Below are 13,972 nucleotides of genomic sequence, written 5' to 3' on the forward strand. Positions count from 1 at the left end.
AGAGGAAGAGAATGTCAAGCAAACTCTCTAATGAGTGCAGAGAGCCTGATATGGAGCTCGATCCCACCACCCTGAGATCATGACCTGAGCCAAAATCAAGAGTAAAAATGCTTAACAGACTTAGCCACCCAGGCACCCTGGCCTACTTTCCTGCTAGAGTATTCATAGTTTTCTTGGAGTTGAAAAGATTATGAAGACATAATATCTCCTTGGTCATATATATGTTATATATTTATAATATATTTATTTATTATTTTTTCATTATCATTTAATTTTGACTTGGTTCATGGTGTTATTTCGTACTCAGAATCTTTTAATTGTGTGTAGTCAAAACTCCATATTTTCCTTTCCATTATCTCCCTGTTTTTACATACAGAAATTATTTCCCTACATGATATAACATCTAGGTTCATTTTTTTCAAATAAGTATTATTCAGTTTTTAGGGTTTGAAAAAAATAATGCACTTACATGATCACAGAGCCAAATTTATACATTTATGTCTGTACATACAAAGGTCTTGCCTCTACCTCTACCTTCCTCACCCCACCCACCCCCATTCTCTGTGGATATTCATTTTTACCAGTGTCCTATTTACATTTCCAGTGCTTCTTCTTGCACATTTTAAAACAATTATCTATTTAATCCTTCTGGAATTACTAAAGGGTATTGCATATTGAAAAAGATAGGGGTTTTTTCCAATAAAGTTTCTAACTGGTTATGATTGATGCCAAAATGTTGATTTCTGAACATTTATATTTTGAATATATTTATGTTGTTGAATTTTTAATAATTTTCAGTTTGTCCTCTTGGGTTTGTAGATAGGCAATCATACTGATAATGCCATCCTCTACTTCCAAATAGTATATTCTTATTCTAGTTCTTATTTGTTATATCAAAATAAATCACCACTTTTCTTTATAATAAATTTATAATTATAAATTACAACACTGCCTATGGTTTTTAATTGTAAGAATCGTTTCCAGCTCTCAAAGATAATGGCCAATGCCACGTCTGGAGTTTCTGTTATCATTTATATTAGGTAGGATGAGCTACATTATGTTGCGCTGTTGTATTAGTAATCAACCATGAAATCTTAGAAGCTTAGAACCATGAAAGTTTTTTTCTCACTGAGAGAAATCATCACCATGTATCATGAGAAGCTCAGTTCCATGAGAGCCAGACTCCAGGGCCCATTCCACTGGAAATCATACAATCAAATGTTGTCAGCTATTATTGCCCAGGCTAGGAAAAGGACAGGTGGAAAATTATGTGCTGGCTCCCACAGCCATCTGTCTGAAGGCACACACATCATTTCCAATCACTTTTTATTGGCCAAATTAAGTCATATAGCCATGGCTGTCTTCAAAAGAACATAGAAATTCTATCCTACCACTTGCCTAAAGGAAATCAACTTGGAAATATGAGCGGACAGCACCAAGAAACTACTATGTCAAGCTAAACACACACATCAATATACACATCCACAAATGTACATGAATAGGTTCTTCACCGTTGATGATAGTTTTTAACACATCTTGGGGTTTTGACAATGAAAAAAGTGACCCTTGTTGATTGTACTAACTAGATGATTTCTTTTAAGAGAGAGAATGTGAGTGGGGAGGAGCAGAGGGAGGAGAGAGAATCTTAAAGCAGGCTCTACACAGAGCCTGACACGGGACTAGATCTCACAACCCTGACATCATGATTGGAGTTGAAATCAAGAGCCGGATGCTCAACTGACTGAGCCACCCAGGTACCCCCTAACTACATGATTATTAATAGACTCTGTAATTCAATAATGCTATCCTTCCAATTCAGAGATTGAATTTTTTAAACTAATGAATTGTTGGGGCTTTGACTTCTTCCCTTTTCCTTAGTCTAAATTAATTAAAGTTTACTATGATTTTCTGATGGCTGATTTCCAGATTAGCTTCATAATCATGCACAGTATAGCTAGTAATTTAATTATAAATGCAAGTAACCCCTAAAAGACCATACTTTACTTTCAAATCTTACTGATTACAGAAAATTTGGGTAATCCATGCTCTAGGAAAGTCCTTACCTTATGACACTGATCAATAAAGAGATGGCCACATATTCATAAATATCAAGTAATTACTAAATATTTTGGCCTGGTAAATTATTTCTAATTGTGTCTAAAGTCAAAGGTATCATCAAATCTTTCCTCATTTGGGGCTAATTGCATTGCTTATATAAAACAACTGGTTACCAGGAAGAAAGTGGAGTCATTCAATCCTCACCACCCCAAACTGAACAGGATCTTTCATTTCCATGGCCTCCATCATGCCCATGTGGTTGGCATGCCTAAGACGTGAAATCACATAGAAATTCTCTTGTGAATCCCCAAAATATGTCAGTGAACCAAGAGCCTGCAAATATACAATTATAGTATTAAATCACTGATTAGGGACACAGAAAAACCGAGTATTTTTATAGCATACACTCCTTAAGGGATTTATCTATTGACATTAAAATCCCCAGTGGAGGGCAGCCCAGGTGGCTCAGCAGTTTAGCTCTGCCTTCAGCCCCGGGTGTGATCCTGAAGGCTCGGGATCCTGTCCCACATCAGGCTCCCTGCATGGAACTTGCTTCTCCCTCTGCTTATGTCTGTGCCTCTGTGTGTGTGTGTGTGTGTGTGTGTGTGTCTGTGTGTCTCATGAATAAATAAGTAATATCTTAAAAAAAGAAAAGAAAAAAGAAAATCCCAGTGGAAGTTCTTGTTCATGTGGAAGGTAGCAGCTGTGCTGGTAACATTTGTTAAGAACTTGCCATAACCCATACATTATGCTAAGCAAGTACTGTCCCCATCTTCTCATTTAAATTTCTCATCTGTCTTCTGAAATAGGAACTATTACCTTTATTTTACCAGAAATAAGAGAGTAAATGTTCCAACCAAAGTCATATGGCAGGAAAACCTGTTGGGAGGGATTCCAATGTCATAAATAAAGTGTTGGTAGCTTGGACAAAGTCATGATACTGGAAATAAGGAGGGAATTTGAGATACACTTTGCAGCAACAGCCTTGCTGGTAGACTGAGTGTGACAGATGAAGAAGCAGCAGCAAATAAGAATGACTGCCAGGATGCTGGCTGGAGTACTATGATGATGGCACTTATTTACATGAGGAAGACCAGGAGAGAAATATGTGCTCCCCCACCCCCAGAAAACTTTGTAATCATACTTATAGCAATACATATAACACACACACACATATCCATATTTACCTTTTTTAAACATGATCCTGGAGGAGAATGTTCTTTCACTTGCTGTTCTTCATAGTGTTCTATCACAGAAGACCCTCAATCAGGATTTTAAAGTTTGTTTGTGGTTGATGTTTTGATCCATTAAAGGAAAGCACACAGTGCAGAGGGAAAATTTAGCACCAAACCACCCTCAAGTGGCCCCACCCCTCCTCTGGTTTAGATTAGCCTTAGCTAAGTTAGCATTGTTTAAAATTGGCTATTCTTTGTTCTCCCTTGGAGCACATTTCTCACTTGCAACCAAGAACTACTCTTTGCCAGCCCAGAATTTGACTAAATCTGAACAAGTGGCCCATTTTGGATGACAATTCTGAGTGCATACTCCTCACTGTCATACGGTGTCTTTACTGATTTTTTTTCCTTCATTGTTTTCCTTCATTGGTGCTTTTGACTTGAGTCCAGAAATGTCTGGTTCATACCATTTTAATTTTATACCTTTTTATTTCATTTAATTTAAATTTTAGGAAATAATAGATATTTAAAAGAACAAGCATTTACAGGCAAACAATTAGAGGGCGGAATTGAACAGAGTATGGGATGACCATTTGAGAGTCATAACAAAAAGGGCCTAGAAAAGCCTTCCCAGTACGCTCTGCAGGGATGTTTGCCTGGGTTCCAATACATCATTTTGCTACTCATTTGCTACATCATTTCTTGACCACTCAAAATAAACCACCAAATCTGAGGGTATGATATATAATTAGTTGATATATAATTAATATATAACGGTATGTAATTATTTGATGCACCATAGATGTAAAACTATGCCCTGCCTTAATTTTCATGCATTTAAGATAGAATTAAGCAAAAGATAGAATTCTCTCTGGTATGTGAAGAAAAAAAGGAGCCAATCTAATCACAGGCATTAATAGCCTTCTAGAACCACACTTTAGATAGTATGTTTCCCAGGCAGCACAGGTGGCTCAGCAGTTTAGCGCTGCCTTCAGCCCAGGGCCTGATCCTGGAGACCTGGGACTGAGTCCCATGTCAGGTTCCCTGCATAGAGCCTGCTTCTCCCTCTGCCTGTGTCTCTGCCTGTCTCTCTGTGTCTCTCATGAATAAATAAATAAAATCTTTAAAAAAAAAAATAGATAGTATGTTCCCTGGAACAACAGTTCCTTGAGATATTAACAAGCATCCCAAAAGGGAAAAATGATCTGTGGTCCTGTGGGTAATGCCGGACTAAATAAATTTAAACAATATTCTTTACGTAGACTTCATATCTTTTACATGATGTTAATATGTATTCTGAATTTCCAATGTGATCTCAAACATGCATTTAGCTGTTTCCCAAATTTATTTAATTGTAGAATCTACGATTTGAGAAATGTTCTGTGGCACATATTTTGGGAATCTCTAATGAAAAAAAAAACATAAATAAGTGTTTTGTTGAAAAGACAACCTCATTTAAAATTAGTCAAAGGGAAGGCCACTATTTGGATCACAGGAAACTAAGACTCCATTTCGTCACTAATGTAAAGATTTGTCCTTGGAAGGGATTCTCAGTACCCATGAACACCTGTAGTAAATTGACCCTTCTACACTATCTCACTACCAACTATAATGAAACCAAGTCTTGAACCAAATTCTGCTTCACGTACAGATATTTATTAGGTGAATAGTTATCAATAGCCCTTACAGCGTGTTTGGTAATCTCAGAGAAGTCTCAGTTTTCTGCCTTTTAATTTTTTAAAAGATTTATTTATTTATTTTAGAGGTAGGGGTGGGGAGATGAGCAGAGGGAGAGAGAGAACCTCTGGCACACCCCCTGCTGAGCACAGAGCCCACAGTTCATGATCTCAGGGTCATGAGATTCATCCCTGAGTCTGGCTCTGCCCTCAGCCCAGAGTCTGCTTAAGATTCTCTCCCTGTCCTTCCCAATCTACCCCTACCCCTAATCATGTCTGCACATACTCTCTCTCTCAAATAAATAAAATATTTTTTAAAAAAAGAAAAGAAAACACAGCTGGGTCTTTACTAGAGACACACCAGAGCCAAGATGTGCTACCTATACAACCTTTCACCTTGGCAGGGATCCCCCAGCCTCGGCAGTGATTCATCACAGGGTCATCTGGGCATGTCTTGCTCTGTCAATCTCTGTTTCAGACACACTCAGCTACACTTTAGATCAGCATCATAGTAGGTGACAGTGGAAACTTCCTTGGTTGGGGGCCCAAGAGAGGAACAAGATCCTCATGCCTGAACCTGGCCCACAAGTCTTCCCCAACCAGACCAGGCTGGCTGGGAGGAGGGCTGTCATTTTTTTTATGGATGTGATCTGGGGTAATTCACTCCTCTGTGTTTGCCATTTAGCCATAACTATGGCTGGAGGTTTTTTTTTCTTTGAGTTTTGTGTGTGTGTTTTAAACCTAAACTGTTCAAAGAAAATATGTGTTGTTCTTGGACCTCTGCAAAGCATGTTTTCTGAATTAGATGCATTTTCACAGAGAATTAGTCTTAAAACCCCTGTGAGCTTAAAAATAGACTAAGAACTAACTATTTCCTCTCTCTTTGGAATTTAAAGTGTTTTTGTGAGTGGGTATTGATTTGATTTTACTTTTGGGGGGTGGTGCAGAGGAGTAGCATAATTAAGATCAAGAAAAGAAAGAAAATAATTTTACTATTCCCCATACTGCCCAAACTTTGAGACTTACTTATGTTGATTAATAAAGCTTATTTGGAAATTCGTTCATTTATTCATCCACTCTTTCATTCACAAAAGTTGACTGTGTACCTACCAAGTTCAAGGCATTGTGGTAAGAGAAATATGCAGGAAGGAGCCTGGAGCATTTAAGAGCAGGATATTGATATACATACAAATTAAAGGTACCATGATTTGCGCTTCTGAGATATTTGACTAATTAAAGCTCAGGAAAAGTGGCATCTATGTTGGCAAAACTGCCAACAAAGGAGTTATCAGATAAAACAATCTGCAGTAATTTCATCAGCCAAGAAACTTCAATTCATTATACCCATCCAAGAAGAAAGTTAATTACGGCTTTGGCTGATTGCTCCCCTGGCTCTTTGTGTTATCTTAACACAGAAGGCAAGAGAAGGCAAGAAGGAATTGAAAGAACAATCCTTTCAAAATACACTGGGGAAAATAAAAAATGCAGATGTTCCTCTCTGGGACCCTTGTGACTGGTCAGATCCTCTTACCCAGATCCTAAAAGGGCTTAGTGAAAGCAAAAATGTTAACTGTGAGTGTTGACACATTAATTGGCATTTCTTCTATATGGATCCAGCCTTTCTGAACAGAGTCCTTCAAGATTCAGCTTTCACCCTGTAACCTCTGTACCCCTCAAGCCCCCACACACAACCAAGTCAGCAGGCACACTCACACATCATGCTTGTTCTCACAGCTCACCCCTCGCTATCAGCATGTATGTCTGTGGATCCCTCTTTCTCACAGGCCTGGTAGATATGCGGTGGATCTTTGGCACATAGTGGCACTCAAAAAATGACATATAATACATAGGTTATGAAATTTTCAGAGCATATATTTAAAGGAAAACATAAAAAAATACTCATTGTGCACATTAGAATAATAAACACTACATTAAAGGTGGTTTACAACTATAAACAGAAAAAAATCTGGCCAACAGTAAAAAGAAAAACATGATCTGTCTCACAGGGTACATGCAACCCACCACATCTTCCAAGAGGTCATTAGCCTAAAGATAACTCTAACCACTAAAAGTGTGGAGTCTATTTATTTTTAATAGTGGGGAGCATTTTAGAACAGGATGTTGACACGTATGCACACATGTCCATTGAAGGCACTGTGATTTGACATACTAAAATCTTGGGTCAATCGAAGCTTCAGTTGTTGGAGCTCACTCTTCAAATTTTGTAACACTGTCACATGTAGAAAATATGTGAGGTTATAATCAAAACTTGGTCAAGTTAATCTGAAACATTAGCTAGTATACATAATTATTATTGTGCTATACTGTAATGAGGTATCCGTTGTAAGCAATTCGTGTAGATTATTATAACAATTAGCATAGCTTTCCTTTCCCCCTTCTGGCTTCATTTTTTTCTCCACAGTCTGCAGAAGTGTCAATGTCTACAGGGTTCCTGACACTGTGCACTTAGCAATGCCTACCTCACATACACATAAGCATGGGTACCAAAGGACGAAAATCCTATGCCCCTTCCCCTAATGCTCTTTCACATGCCTGTCTCTGTTGTCACCTTGGAGAGTGCTCCCCACACTCTCTTCTTCTTCAGTTTCCCTCTTAAGCATCTCCTCCAGGGGCAGAGTCAAGATAGGTTGGACCTAAATTGTATATAGTGTAGGGAGTCTTATTTAAGAAAAATATTACAAAACCATGAGTTCAAAATTAGGTAAAAATGAATGTTTATTTGAAATGAGAACAGACACAGCAAACTGAAAAACACTTCAAGTAACAAATACCACAAACCACAAAATCCAGAAAAATTAACAGACTGTTTGTATTCCACACTTCTGTAACATTTTCCCACAGACTACCTTCTGGCTCCATACATTTAAAACTTTGTTTCTGCTCCACTACACACGTGTGTGCAGGGTCAGACACTATGGGACACATACCATGATGCCACCTCTAGCCCTATGCCTTCCTGTGAGGACACAGGTAGGCAATAGGAGTACTCATGCCACAATGTCTAGCAATTACTTCCCTACGTGGAGAAGTGACTGTGAACCATCCAAATATATCTTTCTACCGTGTCCCTTTAGCCAGATCCCCCCAAAAATGCCTGTGGTCACTTTAACTCTCCAACATGAGGAAAAGTATGACAGGGGCAAGTTGGAATGAAAAAGCCAGTGGAGTTATGGTTAAAGTATCTTACTTTTGTACATGTTACTGAACATTTGACCATGTGAACACATTGCTAGGGCCTCTCTAGGGCCTTGGAAAGAGGCTGGCACAGAAGGAGCTCCCGAAACTAAAGTTCCCTCAGCTTGTTAGTAAATCCATGTCTACCCTCCTCTCACGCCTCCTCCCATGGGTTCAACCCCCCACCGACCAGGGCCGACAAGACCCATGAGGCTTCAGGTGCTGAACACCATGACTTAGGGCAGGATGGACATACTGACAAGGGAAACAGAAAAAGGAAGCCATACAGATGCCCTCTGTCTTCAAATCTTGGGACAAGGAGTGATGGGGGCAGTGGTTAGGATTCTGATGAAAGTCGGGACTTCGAACTCAGGCAAGTGAACTTGAGGTCATTGAATAATGAACACTTAGCTCATAAAGAGAAGAAGAAGAGAAAATGAAAGAGGAGAAGGGAAGGGGAAGGAAGCAAAGAAGAAAGGGAGGAAGAGAAGAGAAAAACAAGAAGTTTCCTCCGTGTATATCTCTTCTCTGGGAAGCAGCCCTGTTTATCTTTGTGTCATAATACCATTTACAAACTTTCTTCAGCCTATACACTCATCCTCTTAAATTAGAGAGAGTGACAGTTCTCTTGGCTCCATTCTGCAAAATGCTGGTTGTCATGATCTCACTATTAAAAAAGGGAAAAGGGGGGGGGGACCACCTCCCAAGAGATTGTTATCACAACAAATGCCCAGTGGCCTGGCCATCTGGTCACTGTCCACATTCCCCGGTGGCATATGAGTTTTTCATCCAGACCTAAATTCGATGCCAATCTCCATGTCATCGTCGATCTTCAAAATTCTTCACACAATAGCTGGAGTTTTCTTTACATTTGCTTGCCTTACTTTGTTAAACGACTCTCGTAATTTTCTTCCAGAGAAAAAAAATAACAGAAAACTTGGAACAATTATCATTTATAAATGGGGGGCTTGAAGTAGCATGTTGAACCTCAGAAAAGTTGAATTCTTTAAGAAGAATGTATTTAATCAGCATCAGAAACAAACTCCCTCATGGAAATCCTGGAAACTCCGTTGTTTCAAAGCTTTGCAGTGTCATGGACTTCCTTACTGACAGGGACCCCTGAAGGTCACCTGATTCCAGAGTAACTACCATCATGCCACTGGTGAAGACAATCAGGAGACATTTCTCAACCCATCTCAGTAACATTCCAACATCATAATCCCCACTTTTAGGAAATCATGATTTCCAAAGATACTGCCATTCTTCCACATACTTTGTGAAAATAAATAGATCAACACCTTTACAGTCTCAACAAGAAAAACAAGGTACAGAATTAAGGCACATTCTATACCTCTGCAAGCTAACTTGTCTATACTTTTTCCAGCCCTTGAACCACCTGTTCAAAACTCCCATATCTAACCCAGGTAGTCCCTGGGCCTTTAAGTTGTGGGCGGAACAAACCAGCCATACTTATGAGTGCTCCTGAAGGACACTGAGATTGATAAAGTCTAAAAGTTGAATAGAAAATAAGGTCTGAGGACTAGTGCAAAACATGGTGACTACAGTGGATAATACCGTAAGACCTAACTGGCATTTGCTAAGAGACTGGAATATAAATGTTCTTACACACACAAGAAATGTTACTATGGAGACGCCTGGGTGACTTAGTGGCTGAGCGTCTGCCTTCGGCCCAAGGCGTGACCCCAGGGTCCTGGGATCCAGTCCCATATCGGGCTCCTGCGAGGAGTTTACTTCTCCCTCTGCCTGTGTCTCTGCCTCTCTCTGTGTCTCTCATGAACAAATAAAGTTAATCCTTTAAAAAAAAAAAAAAAGAAAAGGAGAGGAAAGAAATGTTACCATGTGAGCTTACGGAGGGAACCTTTTCCCATTGTACATGTATATCAAATCAGCACACTGCACGTATATTTTCAACATCTGATGATCATCAACACCTTTCTTGCTAACTCTCCCCACTTCCATCTCTGGCAGGGCCCAGGCTGAGATCTCATTATCTCCTTTATCCTTCTGCTTGCCCCATGTCCTCGATTTCCAGGCAGGTCCATTTCCCAACTCCTTCACTGGGCATCAGCTACTCCTGGATAGGCCTTTCCTCTGTGAGGGCCCTGGGACTACATCTCAGCATCAAGTAGTGTTTGCTGCTGGAAAAAGGCACAGGAAGAGAGAAAATGGCTCAACTTCCCCAGAAAGCACTTGAGTAACATATGTGAAGAGTTTTTAGTATATTTTATCCTACAGCCTAGTCTTCTTCCTCTTACCCTAAAAAAAGTCAGAAGAGGTTCCAGCAGAGTATGAGTGAAAAGGCAATCCAGGCCGATGAAAAAGAGCTGCATGAGTTGTGAGGTTTGTGGCTGGGAGTAACATGAAACAGCAACAAACTGGCTTAAATAATCAGCACAGATCCAGAGAAATCTGGAGGCATGATAGCCTTCAGGGTTGGTAGATTTAGCAACTTAAAAAAAAAAAAAAAAAAAAAAGGTAGTCTCACATTCAGGTTGTTTCCAGGTCTCTGTTTTTCCTTCCTCCATATTGGTCTCTTGCTAAGTTTGGCTCCCCTAGTGGCCGACAGCACTTGTCAGCATTCTTGTTCACATCTGAATGGAGCCAGAGCGAGCCTGATTTCACAAGGCTTTTGCTTAAAAATAAGAACTTTTCCCAGAAGCCTTCGGCAAACTTCTCATTGGCCAGAATTGGATCACATGGCTATTTCAAATCAACCACTGTCTGGGAAGGAGGCGATAGTAGTGGAGAAAGTAGTTACCCTGAAGCCAACAGCTAGCTCTACCCCTTCTTACGGAGATGAATTTCCGGAGTGTACTTCTTCAGTCCTGTGGGGGAAGGGTGCACTGCTTGGGAGTCAGTCGCCCCGTGCACCCCAAGAGCTAAGGCATATACACATGAAATGGTATAGCTGGTTAGGGAAATAGTGAGTAGACTGATTCCTTTGCACCATAAATTCACTTGAGCATAATGGGACTTGGAAATTCAACTGGTAGAGCCAAGCTCTTCCCAAACCCAAACCTTTGGGACTTACAATATAGTCCTTATACATAACATAAAATTTGTTTTGAAGGGGGCACCTGGGTGGCTCAGTGCTTGAACATCTGCCTTTGGCTAGGGTTGTGATCCCAGAGTCCTGGGATGGAGCCCCCCCCCCCATTGGGCTCCTCGCAGGGAGCCTGCTTCTCCCTCTGCTTCTCTGTGTGTCATGAATAAATAAAGAAAATCTTTTTTTTTTTTATTTCATTTTTAAAAACTAAATAAGAAAAAATGTAAGCTGGTGAGTTATATGGTAGAGACAAGCCATGTTTCAAGGTTTCACAGAAAGAAGAAACAATGCAACATAAAGCCCCTGGAGAACATCTCAGGAAGGAGAGGGATTGGTGTCCCATTGAAGGATGAGAGAAATCTACTGGTAACTTTCCTCTGGCTTTGCCCATCAAGGGAGCTGGACTGAAACAACACTGAGCTATGAGCTAGGGGAAATATTCAGAGGGAATGAATTTGTGATGTCTTCATTTTACAGATGCTATGATTTTGGTCTATTCTAAAATTTAACGATTTTTCGGTGCTGCTCACTTCGAAGAAATTTTCCACTGCTGACCATTTCCAATATATATTTTTTTAAATCCCTACACAAAATCACAGCCCACCTTGCTATTCTTTGCCAGATAAACAAAATTTTGTCTCAATTATCCTCCTCTCCTTAATCACATGTAATTTTCAAACTAGCTGTTACTGACAGTCCTTTCTTTCCTCCTATTTACTATCTCACATCCAATTAGGGGAACTCGGCAAAAGGAAATCCTATAGCAAAATGCCATATACCTTACAATTTAAATACATACTCCTTGAGGATAGCAACTTGGCAAAGAGAGAACTGGACCCTTTCCCTAGAAGACCCATCATTCGGGTCCGTGGCAGATCATTGGCCTGAAATCCCAGCATTTGTAAATACACACCCAAGAGGGACAAGATCCCTCCAATGAAAGGTATAGGTTTTCTTTCCCCCTTTTTTTCCATTCCTGCTTCTCTCATAGTTTCCCAGAGGTACTCAGGTTTCTGGGGGAATATTTTCAGCACACATTGAACTGACCAGCAGGTTTCTATCCCTGCCCCAACAGTCCCTCCACTGTGATCAGGCCTTTCGGCCCGAAAAACGGGAGTGCTATCACTTGGGGAAGGCCTTTGTGCTTGAGATAAATAACTCCTATGCCTCTGTCAGCTTTCTTTGACAAGATAGCTCTTCCCTGCCACCATACAGATCACCCTCCTATCTGTAAAGCACGTCAGAGGATAAAATTCTTTTCCTTGTTTCGTTAAAAGAAGCCAAGTTCCAAGAAAATCCAGAGGGATTCCCACAGTCCCTTTTTACCAAAAATAGGCGTATCCTGCTTTTTCGTGGGCCTCTTTGAAACCTTCCACTGGAGCTGATCCGTGTAAAACTAGCAAATTGGGTGAACGAGTAGGGAGCCATCAGCTGGCCGTCCCTCCAAAAACTGTTCCTAAGTACTTCATATTATGAAGAATTAAGAGCAAGTGGAAAGGAAAAAAATTGCCTTTCAAGGAGCACACAGGATGCTAGGGAAGAAGGAAGGAGTGGGACTTGTATGGCTGCTGACTCTGGAATCTTCAGATCTGTTTGGATGAGTCATTACCCATGACTTCTACAATAGGAATCTGATTTGACTAATCATTCGATAGAAACTTTTATTTCTGTCTCTCAGCATGTGAAATCTATCCGACTGTCAGGTTTCCTTATTGCTTGAGCAACAAAGCAACAAGTGTCCCAGGAACATACTTGTCATCTTCCAGAAGTACTCGGTGTATGTTGAGTAACTAGAAAGCGTTCATGCTGTAACCCACACACGTGCACCTTGTCACACAACACTCCCACACAAGAAGAGTGAAACTGCCCTTTGATGAAGGCAAACTCGTGGGTGTTTCCAGCAGTTAGGAGTCCTGCCAGGTGTGAGCTCAAAGAAGGAAGGTGAACCCGAGGGCTTCCCCTGCCCTGCCTGTGGCTGAGCTCCTTATTTGGTAAAGCTCCTACCTGCGTCCTGTGTCTCCGTCCGGGCCAGCCCGATGGCGCAGGACACAGCGGGGGAAGTGTGGCTGCTGACATCCCAGCCCTAAGAGATGAATGGAATTCCAGGCAGCTGGAGTCATGCTGGCTTGAGACAGTGGTTTGGAGACCAGACTTCCAATGACAGAAGCATTGAGCCGCCGCGCTCGTGGTAGTTGGTGCACCCACAGAAATGTAACCCACCCCTCGGTTTCGGGAGCTAAAAAAATGAAAAGAACGTTGAGGGAGGCAAAAAGGAAATAAGATGATAGGTGGAGGGTAATTTATTACTTGATGGGCCTGTTCTGTGAATAGTCTAAGACCCCAGAGCCAGATGCTTCCGCAAGTCCTCCAACCAGGAGTCACGTTAAGAAGCACGAGTGGGCACAGAAACTGTTTTTCAAGCCGCAAAGCCCGTTTTGGCTGCAGGGAGGTTCTAGGAGGCCGTTCCCTCCGGGGTCGCGGCCAGCAGGCGGCGGCCGGCGCGGGCCCCTCCATCCGAGTGCAAGACCGCCCCCAAGCGGCCAGCCGCGGAGGCGCCGTGCAGCGCGGGGGGCGGCGGCGGGGCCCTGGGCGCCCGGCGGCGGGGCCGCGAGCGGCGATCGCCCGCCGGGCGGAGGGAGGAGGGTCGCCCCGGCCGGAGCCCCAGCGGGTCCCATTTACCCCCGACGGGATCGTTGGGCTTCACCGACGGGCTCGGTCCCCGAGCGTCAGCCGCGGCCCAGGTGTTCCGGGAGACGGCTCTGCCCCAAAGTCCCGCCCCCGCCCCCGCCCCCGCCCGGGGG

At 41.8% G+C, this 13,972-nt stretch overlaps 1 long non-coding RNA gene across 1 annotated transcript; it reads right to left on the bottom strand.

Moving 5' to 3' along the window:
* Positions 1-7,620: 7,620 nt before the first annotated feature.
* On the bottom strand, positions 7,621-13,965 carry LOC102155568. Its single transcript, XR_005381494.1, has 3 exons — positions 13,851-13,965; positions 13,176-13,407; positions 7,621-10,263 (listed from the first exon to the last, which is right to left on the bottom strand). It is a non-coding gene; the product is annotated as an uncharacterized LOC102155568 (long non-coding RNA).
* Between the last annotated feature and the right edge of the window lie 7 nt (positions 13,966-13,972).

Source organism: Canis lupus, chromosome 30 (assembly GCF_011100685.1).
Source record: "Canis lupus familiaris isolate Mischka breed German Shepherd chromosome 30, alternate assembly UU_Cfam_GSD_1.0, whole genome shotgun sequence".
NCBI classification, from domain to species: domain Eukaryota; kingdom Metazoa; phylum Chordata; class Mammalia; order Carnivora; family Canidae; genus Canis; species Canis lupus.